Source organism: Taudactylus pleione, unplaced genomic scaffold (assembly GCF_031769625.1).
Source record: "Taudactylus pleione unplaced genomic scaffold, aTauple2 ptg000162l, whole genome shotgun sequence".
NCBI classification, from domain to species: domain Eukaryota; kingdom Metazoa; phylum Chordata; class Amphibia; order Anura; family Myobatrachidae; genus Taudactylus; species Taudactylus pleione.
The window spans coordinates 6,167,241-6,180,178 of record NW_028284564.1 but is presented as its reverse complement, the minus strand read 5'-3'; positions in this window follow the sequence as shown (position 1 = coordinate 6,180,178).

Here is a 12,938-nt window from a genome sequence, read left to right as displayed (position 1 = left end):
ATTGCCAGAGTGAATTCTGATGAGATTGTAAGCCCCTCATAAGTCCAGTTTAGAGAAGACTGTGGCTCCTTTAACAGGATTGAACAACTCTGTGATAAGAGGCAATGGGTATTGTTTTTTTATTGTGATATTGTTGAGGCCCCGATAATCAATACAGGGTCAGAGACCACTATCCTTCTTGGACACAAAAAAAGGACCTGGCTCCAGCAGGAGAAGTGGATGGTCTGATGAAGCCCTTTTCCAGGTTTTCCCAGATATATTCTGACATAGCCTTGGTTTCGGGCAAGGACAAAGGGTATGTACGAAATCGGGGAGGAGTCTTCTCTGGCATCAAATTGATTGGACAGTCCCAGTCTTGGTGTGGAGGTATGATATTAGCCTTGCTTTCCGAAAAAACCATCAGAAAAAGACCTGTATGGAATGGGGAGTTGTAGATTTTCTGATGTCTGAGTTTCTCTTAAAGGCTTGATGTGTGGAAGACAAGATTTTCAACAAGCATCGCACCATGAGTGAATTTGCATTGAATTCCAATCAATTTTGGGATTGTGTTTGCATAGTCAGGGATATCCTAGAATAACATCGTGAGATGCCTTGGGTATTATCGGAAAACTGATGAGCTCTGAATGAAGGGCTCCTAAACGAACTAACATAGGATGAGTCTGCTTGGAGACTATGATATTGAGAATAGGGCTGCCATCGACTGCAGATAGGGTGATGACGTGATTGAGGGTAATACAGGATACTTGGAGTTTTTCGACATATCCGAGGGCAGTAAAGTTTTCTGCTGCCCCAGAATCTAGGAGGGCAGAAACGAACACAGGACCTTGTTCCAAGTCCAGGGTTATGGGCAGAACTAACTCAGCATATTTTGAGGACGGAATCACTACTGCTAACCGAGTGTCCATGGGGGTGGTTAGGAGCGGAAGTTTCCCGGAGGTCAGGAGCAGGAAGCTACAAGATGGCCAGACTCTCTACATGGAGAGGTTTTCTTGCTGTCATTTCTGCTGTTCTACATTAGTGAGGCGAGCCTGGTTAACCTGCATAGCTTCATCATCTGTGGATCCAAGGGTTGGAGTGACATGAGGGATAACAGGGCGAACTTTGGAATGATCACTACTAATTTTCTCTGCCTGTTGTTCCTGAAAGTGTAAATCCACCTTGTTGCACAAGGAGGTGAGGTCATAGAGTTTAGTGGGAAGGTTCCGGGTGGCTAGGTCATCTTTTAGCCAATCCAAAAGGCTGTTCCAGAAAGCCATTGTTAATGCCTCCTCATTCCACTTTAATTCTGAAGCAAACGTTTGAAACTTGATAACATACTGACTAACTGGACGAATCCCTTGTCTGCGGCACATAAATTCGGAGGATGCAGAAGACGTCCTTCCTGGTTCATCAAAGATTCTCCTGAATGATGCTAGAAAGTGTGTATAATTATACAGTAGAGGATCTGATCACTCCCGTAATGGGGAAACTCAGGGCCTGATTCAGAGCCGGACGCAAAACTGTGTTTGCCCGCAGTAGGTACGACCGTCAAAATGTCAAATCAAGCATTCGCATGTGTGGTCGCTCGTAGCAGGGCTTCCGCCCCATATTTCCCCAACCCCTCCTCTAGCTAACGAGTGTCCAAAATAGCGAGCGCTCTACTCGTTTTTTGTTGATGTGTTCGCTCGCACAAGTACTACCGGAAGTAGGCCTGTCATTTGTCCTTTGCCTTGTTTCTCGTTCGGCAAACATCCGTGAATCGATTGGTGCCAATCATTACCTTAATTTACTTAATGGTCGAATGTTTTCAATCTTGTTTGTTTTTTGAATGTCAATAAACTTTATTGTTTGTTTTGTGTACAATTTGTTCCGTAGATTCTGTCCGCTTTTAAGGGCAAACATGTTTCTTTTAATTCCAAAGACTGTTTATTTGGTTTTGTTTTTTTTACTTTGGTTTATAATATATAAATTCTTTTTTTTTTTTGTTTGGATTGTTGCTAACGCACCAAAATGCATCAAGCCAATCCTAAGTCACAATATATTTTTATGGGTTGTTCACATGACTCACACATTAACCAATAGGATTGTTCATGTTATTTTTGAAAGTACATAAGCCAATCAAAATTTAGGGGTCCCTGTAATAAAACTGATGTGTGTAAAAAAAAAACCATTGCCATCATGAGAGCCAATGCTTCTACACGGCGTGAGCTGCTGGTGCTCACCGAAGTCATGGATAGCCGGATAATGGATAGGCCGCCCCCTGTCACCAACATCCTAAAGTGACGGGCATACGTGGAGGTGCGGCGGAGGCTGCGTACTTTGGGGTATCGCCGGACCATCGGACAATTGGAGCACCGTTGGTCTGATTTGTGGCGCAGGTCCCCGCACCTGCTTGCGCATCTTCGGATGCAGATCCATCGGCGTTAGTGGATATTTTAATGTTTAAATATCTATGTCAATCTTATTTTTATTTTTGTCTTTGCTAATGTAAATTTGCATTAATGCGTGTGCATGTGTGCAGTATGCATTTTTATTTTGCTAAATGAAACCTTGTTAATGTAAATTTATTGTTTTTTTGTTTTTCTTGGTTAATGTTTTACATTTCAAAATTTTTTGGCAATACATATTTGGTAATATTTCAAACTATATATCATTTAGGTCAGGAACGGAGGCAGAGACGTCATCGGAGGCCTGCCCGACCCCTCTCCCCAACTCCCACCATGTCCTCCCCTGCCCACTCCTCCCAAATTTCTTCACCCTCCCATGACCTGGACATCCCTCTTTCAAATCCCTCTCCTAGACCCCATTCCCAAATTTCCCCTCCCTCCTCTGTCCTCCTCATCCACATTTCCACACCCTCCCCTGATCCACCCACTCTTTATTCAACTCCCTCCCCTTTATCCCCATCTCAAATAACCCGTCCTTATTCCTCCATCCATTGGCCGACATCGTCTGAGGAGGAGGATCTTGCCCAACCTGTCCCTGAAGCTGCAGGTAATTTGTTTTACATGTGTGCAGGTAATTTCTGAAAAGGTGCCCTATATGCATACACTGTGGTATCCTGGAATACAATCTAAGGGCATTACCAATTTGAACAATTATGTGGGTTTTTTTGGGGACATTCATCACATGTTTTTTTTTATTTGGTTTAAATGTAAAATTTAAGGTCCATTTTTAACATTACAATGTCTTCCATTTTAAAAAAAAAATAAAATTGTGGTGTACAACAAAATTTTTAATTTTTTTGGGAGTTCTACATTCTTCTTTACCATATACATTTTTTCATGACCACATATGCCACAGCCCAATACAAGTTTCTTGTGGCTTTTTTTAATTTGTTGTATTAAATCAAAATACAAATTGTGTAAGGATTATTTCAGATGCCAAAGTGATTGTTCAACCCACTATTCTCATGTTGTTGCTTCTTTTTTTTGGGGTGGGGGCAATTGGTAATTTAGGAGATTTCTTTTAACCACTATATTTTGATCACAAATTTGGCATGGTGTGTTAATTATTTTTTATGGTAAATCATACTGTCTTTTTTTTTTATTTAAAAAAAAAAAAGTATATTAACACACAGATTTCTCTTTCAACAGAGCCAAGGATGCAGGATCAAGTGATTTTGGCTGAACTCCACAATATGCGTGGCCATTTGATACACATTCTTGTGGCCATGGACCATTTGGTGTCCTTATTGCGCCATTAATATTGTTTTTTTGTTGATTTTGTTATTAAAAATGTTTACATTCAAAAAATCTAATTTATTGCCTCAAACATTAGCTACCAAGGACAATCAATTTGTTTGCATGTGTTAAAAGTTTTTGCTTCATTTTTTTGTGTTTTTGTTTATGAAAATGCAAACAATGTTCCAGACAAAAAAGTTTGCCAATTTTAGGGTCCAAAATTTAAAAATAATTAGAAAAAATGATATAACATACAGTCTGAGTGGATTTCCAGAAATTGGAGACATAACTTAAAATTTCTAATCTTTGGCAAATTGACATTAACTCCATAATGGTTCGCTAGAATACCCTTATGTAGTTAATGCATTTTTTTCCCAAAAAAAAGTGCAAAACCAAAAATGGGAAAAGATAGCAGAAAAAAGGTTGTCAAAACTATGCAAACATTTTGTTAATTTTTGGTCACAAAAATTGAAAAACCAAAAAAAAACCAACACTTTACACTTGGAAACAAATTTCAAAGGTACTGTCCATTTGTTAAAAGTTTTTGGTGTATTTTAAAATTTAAAAAAAAAACAATAAAATTTTACAAATTTTATTACACATTACAAAAAACAAGAAATATACACACAAAAGTAGAAATCACAAAATCAAGAACTGGTTGAAGATGTTGCATGCCAACATGTTGTCCAAATTCAGGATAAAAACACATTTGTCCAGGTGTTAAGTTCATTTTTGAGTCATTATTGTCACAGTCGTTCAATTTCAGGAAGTAAGCAGGTTGTTGTTTTGTTTGGGGAAAAAAAAGAAAAGAAGCATTTTACAATTCAAAACATAGGATAGTTAACACACATAATTTACCTTCTGCCCAATGTAAACAAATGTTAAAAAAAGGAAAATAAAATACCTGAAAAAACGAGAAACTACCTCATCACATATGGACCCCCCTGACACTCTCCTCCGACCAACCTCATGGGGGCCATCCTCAGGCAAGGCATCCTCTGGCTGCATTGGGACACCACTCCTTATGGTGATGTTGTGAAATATCCCACACAGGACCACAATTTTGCAAACCATAGCCGGCAAATACATGAGGTTGCCACCAGAGCGGTGGAGGCATCTAAATCGGCCTTTTAAAAGGCCAATGCAGCGCTCCACCACCTGCCTGGTGGCAGTAAGTGCAGAATTATATTGAATTTGTGGCCCTGGTGTAGGAACCAAATAAGGAGTGAGCAGCCAGGGCGTGCAAGGGTAACCACTGTCTCCTGTGAAAATAAAAAAACATTCAGTACCATTGCTAAGTCAACAGTGTTTGTTTTTAAAATTAAGGGTACCACTTACCCAGAAGCCATGCATCACCAGCTTGTAGGTTGTTTAATTTGTGCCAAAGCCCTGATTGCCGGATGACAAATGAATCATGTGCACTTCCTGGAAATTTGGCATTCAGGGACAGGATCTGGTGGGAGGCATCACATACCACCATTACATTCATTGAATGGAAATGTTTTCGGTTCCTAAATATTGCCTCCAGCGCTGCAGGAGGCTGAAGTGGTATGTGAGTGCCGTTCACAACCCCTATGATGTGTGGGAAGCCTGCAATTTAGAAAAAATTTTGCTTAACCATATTAAGGGACCCCATATCCAATGGCATATTAATAAAATGATGCAGGTGCTTAAATAGGGCATCCATTACCTCCCTCAGGATCCTTGAAATGGAGGATTGGGAAATTCCCGCAACGATGCCAACTGTGATCTGGAAGGATCCTGAGGCGCAAAAATGTAACACCGACATTAACTGCGTAAGATCACTCTCTATTAATGAAAGAGTGTCTAGGATGATTTGGGGTGGTAGGCGATAATGCCTTAAGACCACATCATCAGGCATTGCAAAAAGGGTGACACATGTTCTAAATATCTGGGGCCTTGCACGGCTATGAGGCCTACGCCTAGGAGGATGTTCAGGTTGGTCGGGGTCGTGGACCATCGCCACTATAATTCACCCAACATCAATCTGAAATGTTAGACAATGTAGTTATTTTTTCGACATTTAACAATGTGAAAATATACTTATCTTTTTTACACATTAAGAAGAATCTTACAGGGTTAGGCAGTGACATCTTGTAGTAAACCTATGAATTAGATTTTTCATATAAATAATGTAAAAATATACACAAAATAAAGACAGGCTAAGGCTAAAATATAAAGAATGCATGCATTACACAGATGATGTTGTTATTCTAGGATTTTACATGAAAATTGTAATGTACGCTTAAGCCACAGACAGGAGATGAACAAACTATACGCAATACAGGTTACAAAATAACGCTTAATGGTACGCTTAAGCCACAGACAGGAGATGTACAAACTATACGCAATACAGATTACAAAATAACGCTTAATGGTATGCTTAAGCCACAGATAGGAGATGAACAAACTATACGCAATACAGGTTACAAAATAATGCTTAATGGTACGCGTAAGCCACAGACAGGAGATGAACAAACTCTACACAATACATTTTGAATTTATCATGAAAAAAAAAACATTTCCAAAAAAAAAAAATGTTTTTACGTACACCTATCTGCATAGTGTGACCCCTTAAATAAACATGCAAAATTAATAAAAATTAAGGGGTCTAATGTATGACAAAAAACACTTACTGCACAAAGACGATAACACCAAAATAAACGAGATCCACTACACCAAACATAAAAAAAAACCTAAATAAAAGCAAAGTAAACACGTATTAACATTAAAAATGATAAAAATATTTGCTAGTTATAATCGACCAAAAATTCTTTCACAAAAACTTACCTCAACAAAATAGAAAAATTTGTGAAAGAAAAAATACGCAAAAATGCGAAAGAAAATAACCAAACAAAACAAAACTCGCCAAAAAAATGCCAAACTCTCCTCCAATAACCACAACTACTACTCCGACTCACTCTCAAACGCCAACAACTCCAACGACAACCACTACAACCCACCCCGAAACAAGGCCACAAAAAAGCCTTAAGTAGACCGAACTTTCCCGCTCAAATCAATGACGCACAATATATACGCCCGTATAATGCACACGCATCTATAAAAATGTCATGAGAGCCCACAATGGGTCTGCTGAATTCAAGGGTTTAATCATGTCCACTGAACAGCAGCAAAGCCAATATCCAGGACCTCACATTAAGTAGCTCCAAAATTAAAGTTACCACCAAAAAAAAAATGTTTTTTTCTAAATTTTTTGAAAGGTGTTGAGACTGAGAATGAGGAGGCTGCGGGGCCTAGTACCCAGGCCAGGGCCAAACGCAAAAGGCAGCCGCAATTCACAAGAAAGGAGATGGAGGCTTTGGTGCAAAAGTGCATTGATAACATGGCACAGGCACCCCAAAATATGGATGCAACCCAGAGATGGAAACTGTGGGAGGAAATAGCCAGTGCTGTCAATGCGGTTGGTGACTTTGTCCATTCAACCAAAGAGGTCAAACGCCCACACGTAAATGCTGTGACCTATTTCCAAATTTTTATTAAATTATGAAAAAATCTAATCATACATTTTTTAACAACAGATGGAGCGACTTCAAATATCGGCTCAAACAAAAATTGTCAGATAGGGCTTGGCATGCAGGGGGGACAGGTGGTGGGCCAACCCCTGTGTCATTGGAGCTAACAGATTTGGAGGAGCTGGCAGAGGGGTGTGTGCAGGAAGAGGAGGCGTTTGGTGTGTCCAACATGGACACAGACATGCCAGACTTTGCGGCTCCACATGTTGCCGTAGGTAATTTAGTAAAAAATGTTTGAAAAACTTGCTTAAGTAAATTTACAATTGTACTAATATTTGTATTATCTATCTTTTTCACACAGGCACAAAAGAGGATGAGTCTGCTCCAGAACTGAGTTTTGGCCACAGTAGATCTGCTGCCTCCACAGGGGAGGAAGCAGTATATCCGGCTGGGGACCCTGTGCTGAACAGTCCAGGGCCTTCCCCCTCGCAGGCAGTGGCCCTTCTCTCAGATCTCAATGAAAAAATGGATAAGAACACCGAGATTCTGATGAGGATGGACGCCAATCTGCTACGGGGGGCGGACGTCCTGGAGGAAAATGCTGCGGCCAATGTCAGAATAGCTAATGCCCTGGAGCAGCTCGTCCACCTGCGCATGTTGGATCCGGCCTTCCTTCCTGCCGGAACATCAGGGCCCTCCACCTCTGGCGCAACATCAGCCATCCCTCCAAATGTGCCTAGCCCTATGCCTAGGCCAGAGGAAACAACATCTACCTCTGGCCAGGCCAGGCACACGACCAGACAGACAAAGTCATGCTCCCTCCAACATCAAGCCAAGCGGGGGAAAAGGCATTGACAGCACTGGCTAATTCCCCAAAATTCCATCTCTGTGTTTGCCCCATATTTTTGCACCCCAAAACCTTCCTCTCCTTTCTTGTGAATTGTTTTTTTTATTTAATTACTTTGTATTTTTGCAAATGTAAAAAACTGCATTTTTTGTGGAACAAAAAGCCAAAAAAAAACTTTGATTTTAATTTTTTTAAAAAATAAAACCAAAAATCAAAAATTGTGTGTCAATTTCATTATCATCTGGCTAAAAGGGACTGGAACAAACATACTTAAATACATAACAAAGGTCATATACTAAAAAAAAATATTAAAAAATAAAAACATCAGGTAACAGGTAAGTAAACAATAACACAAGCAAGTAGCTGATTGTCTTTCGGTATTTAAAACAAAACAAAAAGAATATTTTACAAAAAAATTAGATTGGTATTGGGCTATTAAAACACAAAAGAAATCTGAAAACAACATGCGTACGGAATATATCAAAAACATCAAGCATTTTTAACATAAGTGAAACATTTATTTGGCGATTGCTGTGATTTCAAAACACAAACAAATAGGAACACAACATGCCTTCTAAATTTAGCTAATAAATCAAGGCCATTGCAAATCACCTTCTAACAAGTGAACCAATTATTAGGTGATTGGTCTTGTGCCTTCTTAAGGAGAATAGCAAAACATCGATTTGCTTAGGGAGCTACGAAGAGACCATCGTCTTTGCGAGATCCAATACCCTACCACAAGCTGAGCGAGCAGTAATAATGGAAACTGGATCACACAGTGACATATCAAAAATACCATCCAAATTGGACGTTCGTTCAAGATAATACATGTACGCCCAAAAAACGGCTTGACACGCCTGCGTTTTCACATCTCCACCCCCGTTACCACCCATAAACTGAACATTCTGTGTATACGAGCAAAAGAAAAATGACCACAAAGATACGGCCGCACATGCGCAATGATAACAGATGCATGCATGGTTTAAAAAAATCGGATGCGTACAAGCGAACGGCTGCTTGCGTCCAGCTCTGAATCAGGCCCTCAGTCCAATGCGGGTCCAGACAGCAGGGACACAATATAAGCTACTTTGGTCTTAGAAGTAGGGAAGTTGGAGGGTTGAAGGTTAAAGTGTAGATTTCAACTGGTTCAGAAAACCACGACACATCTTGAGGTTGCCATCAAATTTACTGGGTGTAGGTAAGTGCAGACGAGGGGAAGCACTGGGAACTGGAACCATCAGTGTGGGCTGATTGGTGGTCGCTGGAATACTTACAGTGACAAGGGAAGCCTGCAAGGCGTCTTGCTGAGAGATATCTCCTGGAGAAAATGTGCCTGTTGCTGCTGCGAAACCTCCAGGCCTTCTAGTCGATTGGCAATACGCTGTAGCAAATCCGTTCTAGGCTCCTGTCCAGTGTCCAGATCCATTTGGCCAGTGCAAACTGTCAAGTCTGGATTATTTTTTAACCCAGGGTTGATGCAGGAGAAGAAACAGAAACGGGTTTGTAGTATTGGAATGCAGAAGGTTTAATAGGAATATTATTATTCATGAAGTGGTAATAATATATAAACTGGCAGAAATAAATCCCCAGCGTGGCAGCACTGCAAGTATTACCTGTCACCACATAGCTTGTACCCCTCAGACATCCATGCGCACCTCGCGCCAACCTCCACACACCAGCACCCCCACCGGTAGGACCACGCCAAAGCACCTGCACAGGCTGAGCCCGCAACTCACCAGGTACAACAACTCATGGTCGTGACACTTACATTCTAAAGGTTGATGTAAAGGTTGATGTAAACGTGGATGTACAGTAAGCATAAATAAACCTGTTTCTATATATACATTCCTGATGCAAGTGTGCACTGGTGTTGATGTCTGGTTAGAAACCAAGCATACAGATAGAAGGCGGGTACTCCGCAAGATACAATATGTCTTTTATTCCGCAGACTATATTTTCATTCAACTATGCATCAGACTCACAGTGTACAGTTTTTTAACAGAGTCCATTATACAATTTGCCTGTAAAGACTTCTGGCTCTGGCTCTGGCTAATCAATACACTTCTTATGTGTTTCACTATCATCACAGAGCATTGTTAGATATAAATCATTTGACCGAGTTAGAAATAATGGTAGTCTACACCAGTGGTGGCTCCAGAGGTGAGGCTACAGTGCAGTCCAAATTTCAAATAGGGGAGCCACATCAACTGCCAGTGAGTCCCAGCCAGGCAATGTTTGGCAGCGCTTGAAAGGACAGTTGGTGTGGTTCCCCTATTTGAATTTTGGACTGAGCTGCAGTCCCACCTCTGGAGCCGCCACTGGTCTCCACCCATATTTTGGAAAGTAGTGAAAGGGTGTCTACAATATATAAATCCAATACTGGAAAGTTTCATCATATGCAGAATATAAAGTTAAAAAATTCAAAAAACTCAATATACTATATAATATAAACAAGCTGTAGCAAATTGGATTGAAAGCTAATCAAAGCACCAATGATTGAAACAACATTTATGCTACATTTAGAGAAACATTTGTGATAACTTCATTATTAAATATTTTTTTATTCTATTTCAATGCACATTTTGTGTCGCTTTGGGACCTGTTTTGTTCATTATGTAAATAAGAGTTTGCTTATTTTGACTGATACTTTTAGAGCACTATATAATTTTCCTATTTATTTTCCTTGGTATGCACACAATCTGTTTAATAACCCACATGTTTATGGTTTAATCATCCTTTAACAACCTGCTCTCCTTACTGTTTTTATTTTATCTCATAGCAAGTTACAAAGACTGTTATCCCTGGGAAGCAATGACAAAAAAAAAATCAGAAATCAACTTTTTACCATTGTGATGGTTAAGACAGTGTGGACACACACACATGTGTATATGTAGTTGTACTGTATATGTATGTATAAAATCCCATTGGCCTTTATTGGAAAAGTTCTAGTATATTCTGCAAGCACTCATATTGAAAATCAATAAAAACATATTCCCCTTCCTTTGTTATAGCAATTCTTCTGCCCAGAACAGTCTTTCAATGAAAAAAGGAAATCATTATTTGAAGACATTTCTTCCAGGAAAAATATCTGCTCTTTCTTGCTGATCTGTTTATGTGGCAACATTTCAACTTACAAGATCTTTCTCAAGGTGATGTGGAGGTAAGGTGATTACAATATATTTACATATCATCATCCAATCCGATTGTACTATACATTAAACATCAAAACAATCAAACAGGACAGGAAACATACAATATTTGCATCCTTTCTACCATCCAATTGTATAGTACAAATTATACTTTAAAAGTTTACACTTATTCAGATGACAGTTTCCATAATTTGTAAAAGGGGGGGGGTGATAGACTGCACACCATGGTTTTAAACATAATAAGAGGTGCTACAATGCTCGAACTTGTAGCACCATGCAAGAAAAAGAAAATGCAGGTGCACACTTGAAGCACAAAGAACACTATTAGAGTTATGAGACCAAAATTGATTGCTAAATTGTCTGTTTTTTGTACTGACCTACTATTTGTTTTGCTTATGATTCTTATTGTTCAGTTTTTCTAGTCTGTTGATCTCTGTTGCTTACTGACCATTGGAAGTTCTCCCTGCTAATCACATTCAGTAAAATCTACTTAAAAAAAAGAATACTGATAGTTATAATAAGTTTGATAAACTTTACAATTAACATGGAGTTTAAGTGAGGTTCTTATCACCTGCTTGGGCAAAAATCATGCCTATCCACCATGTCAAGGTGAATCCCATGAGGTGATTTCCTAAGAGCAGCAGTTCCTTACCTTACCATTACCTTACCATGCGCCCAATTACAGGCCAAATGCAGTTGCATGCTCTGAGCACTAAGAATACTGATATTTAAAATAGGTTTTATAAACTCTACAATTAACAATTTACACAGCACAATTTGCAGACATCAATAATGCTCAATCATGAAATTATATTGTATATGAAAAATACATAAATTTCCTAAAGAAAGTGGTCTCAAATGTTTTGATTCAAAGGAGTATATTTACTAAAGTGAGAATTTTTAGAAGTTGAGACGTTGCCCATAGCAACCAATCAGATTCTAGCTATTATCTTTTAGAATGTGCTAGTTAAATGTTGCCCAGAGGCAAGCGAGAGTTTACCCCCCCCCCAAAAAAAAGGGAAAACTAATTTGGTGTGTGTGTGTGTATATATATATATATAAATATATATATATATATATATATATATGTATTCAGATGTCTAAGTGGGCAGGGATGGGGTGGAACTGGGTCCCATCATCGCTAATGGTGGACGGAACTAGTTCCAACTCCACCACATCTTTGCACAGAAGTCCCACAGACAGAAAGCCACTCTGTCTGGCTGTGGCCGCCTCCCCCTCCTCAGTTTCCAGCTCCAAGTTCCTCCTTTGCCCGTGGCCTGCTCCTCCTGTCACTCACTTTGTGGTCCTGCATCCCGGTGACTCCTTTGCAGCATGGTGTATGTGAGATAATGCTGTCACCGCCGCTTGTGCACGGAGAGAAAACAAAGAGAAGCAGGGGCCAGGGCAGGCACGAAGGAGAGCTGCTGCTTGAGGGACATGGGAGGGGGGTAAAGCTGCTGGTGAGAGAGGAGACACAGAGGCAGGGAGCTGTTGCTAGAGGGACACAGAGGGGATAAGCTGCTGGCAGGAGAGGAGACACAGGGGCATGGAGCTGCTGCTAGAGGGACATTGTGGGATAAGCTGCTGGTGGGAGAGGAGACACAGGGGCATGGAGATGCCGCTAGAGGGACATGGGAAGGTTAGCTACCAGTTTAAATGGAGATACAGAAGCAGGGAGCTGCTATTAAAGGGACCCAGATAGGGAGGTTATAAGTTGGTGGTGGGAGAAGAGACACAGGGGCAGGGAGCTGATAGTGAGGGACGCAAGGGCAGGGAGCTTCTGGAA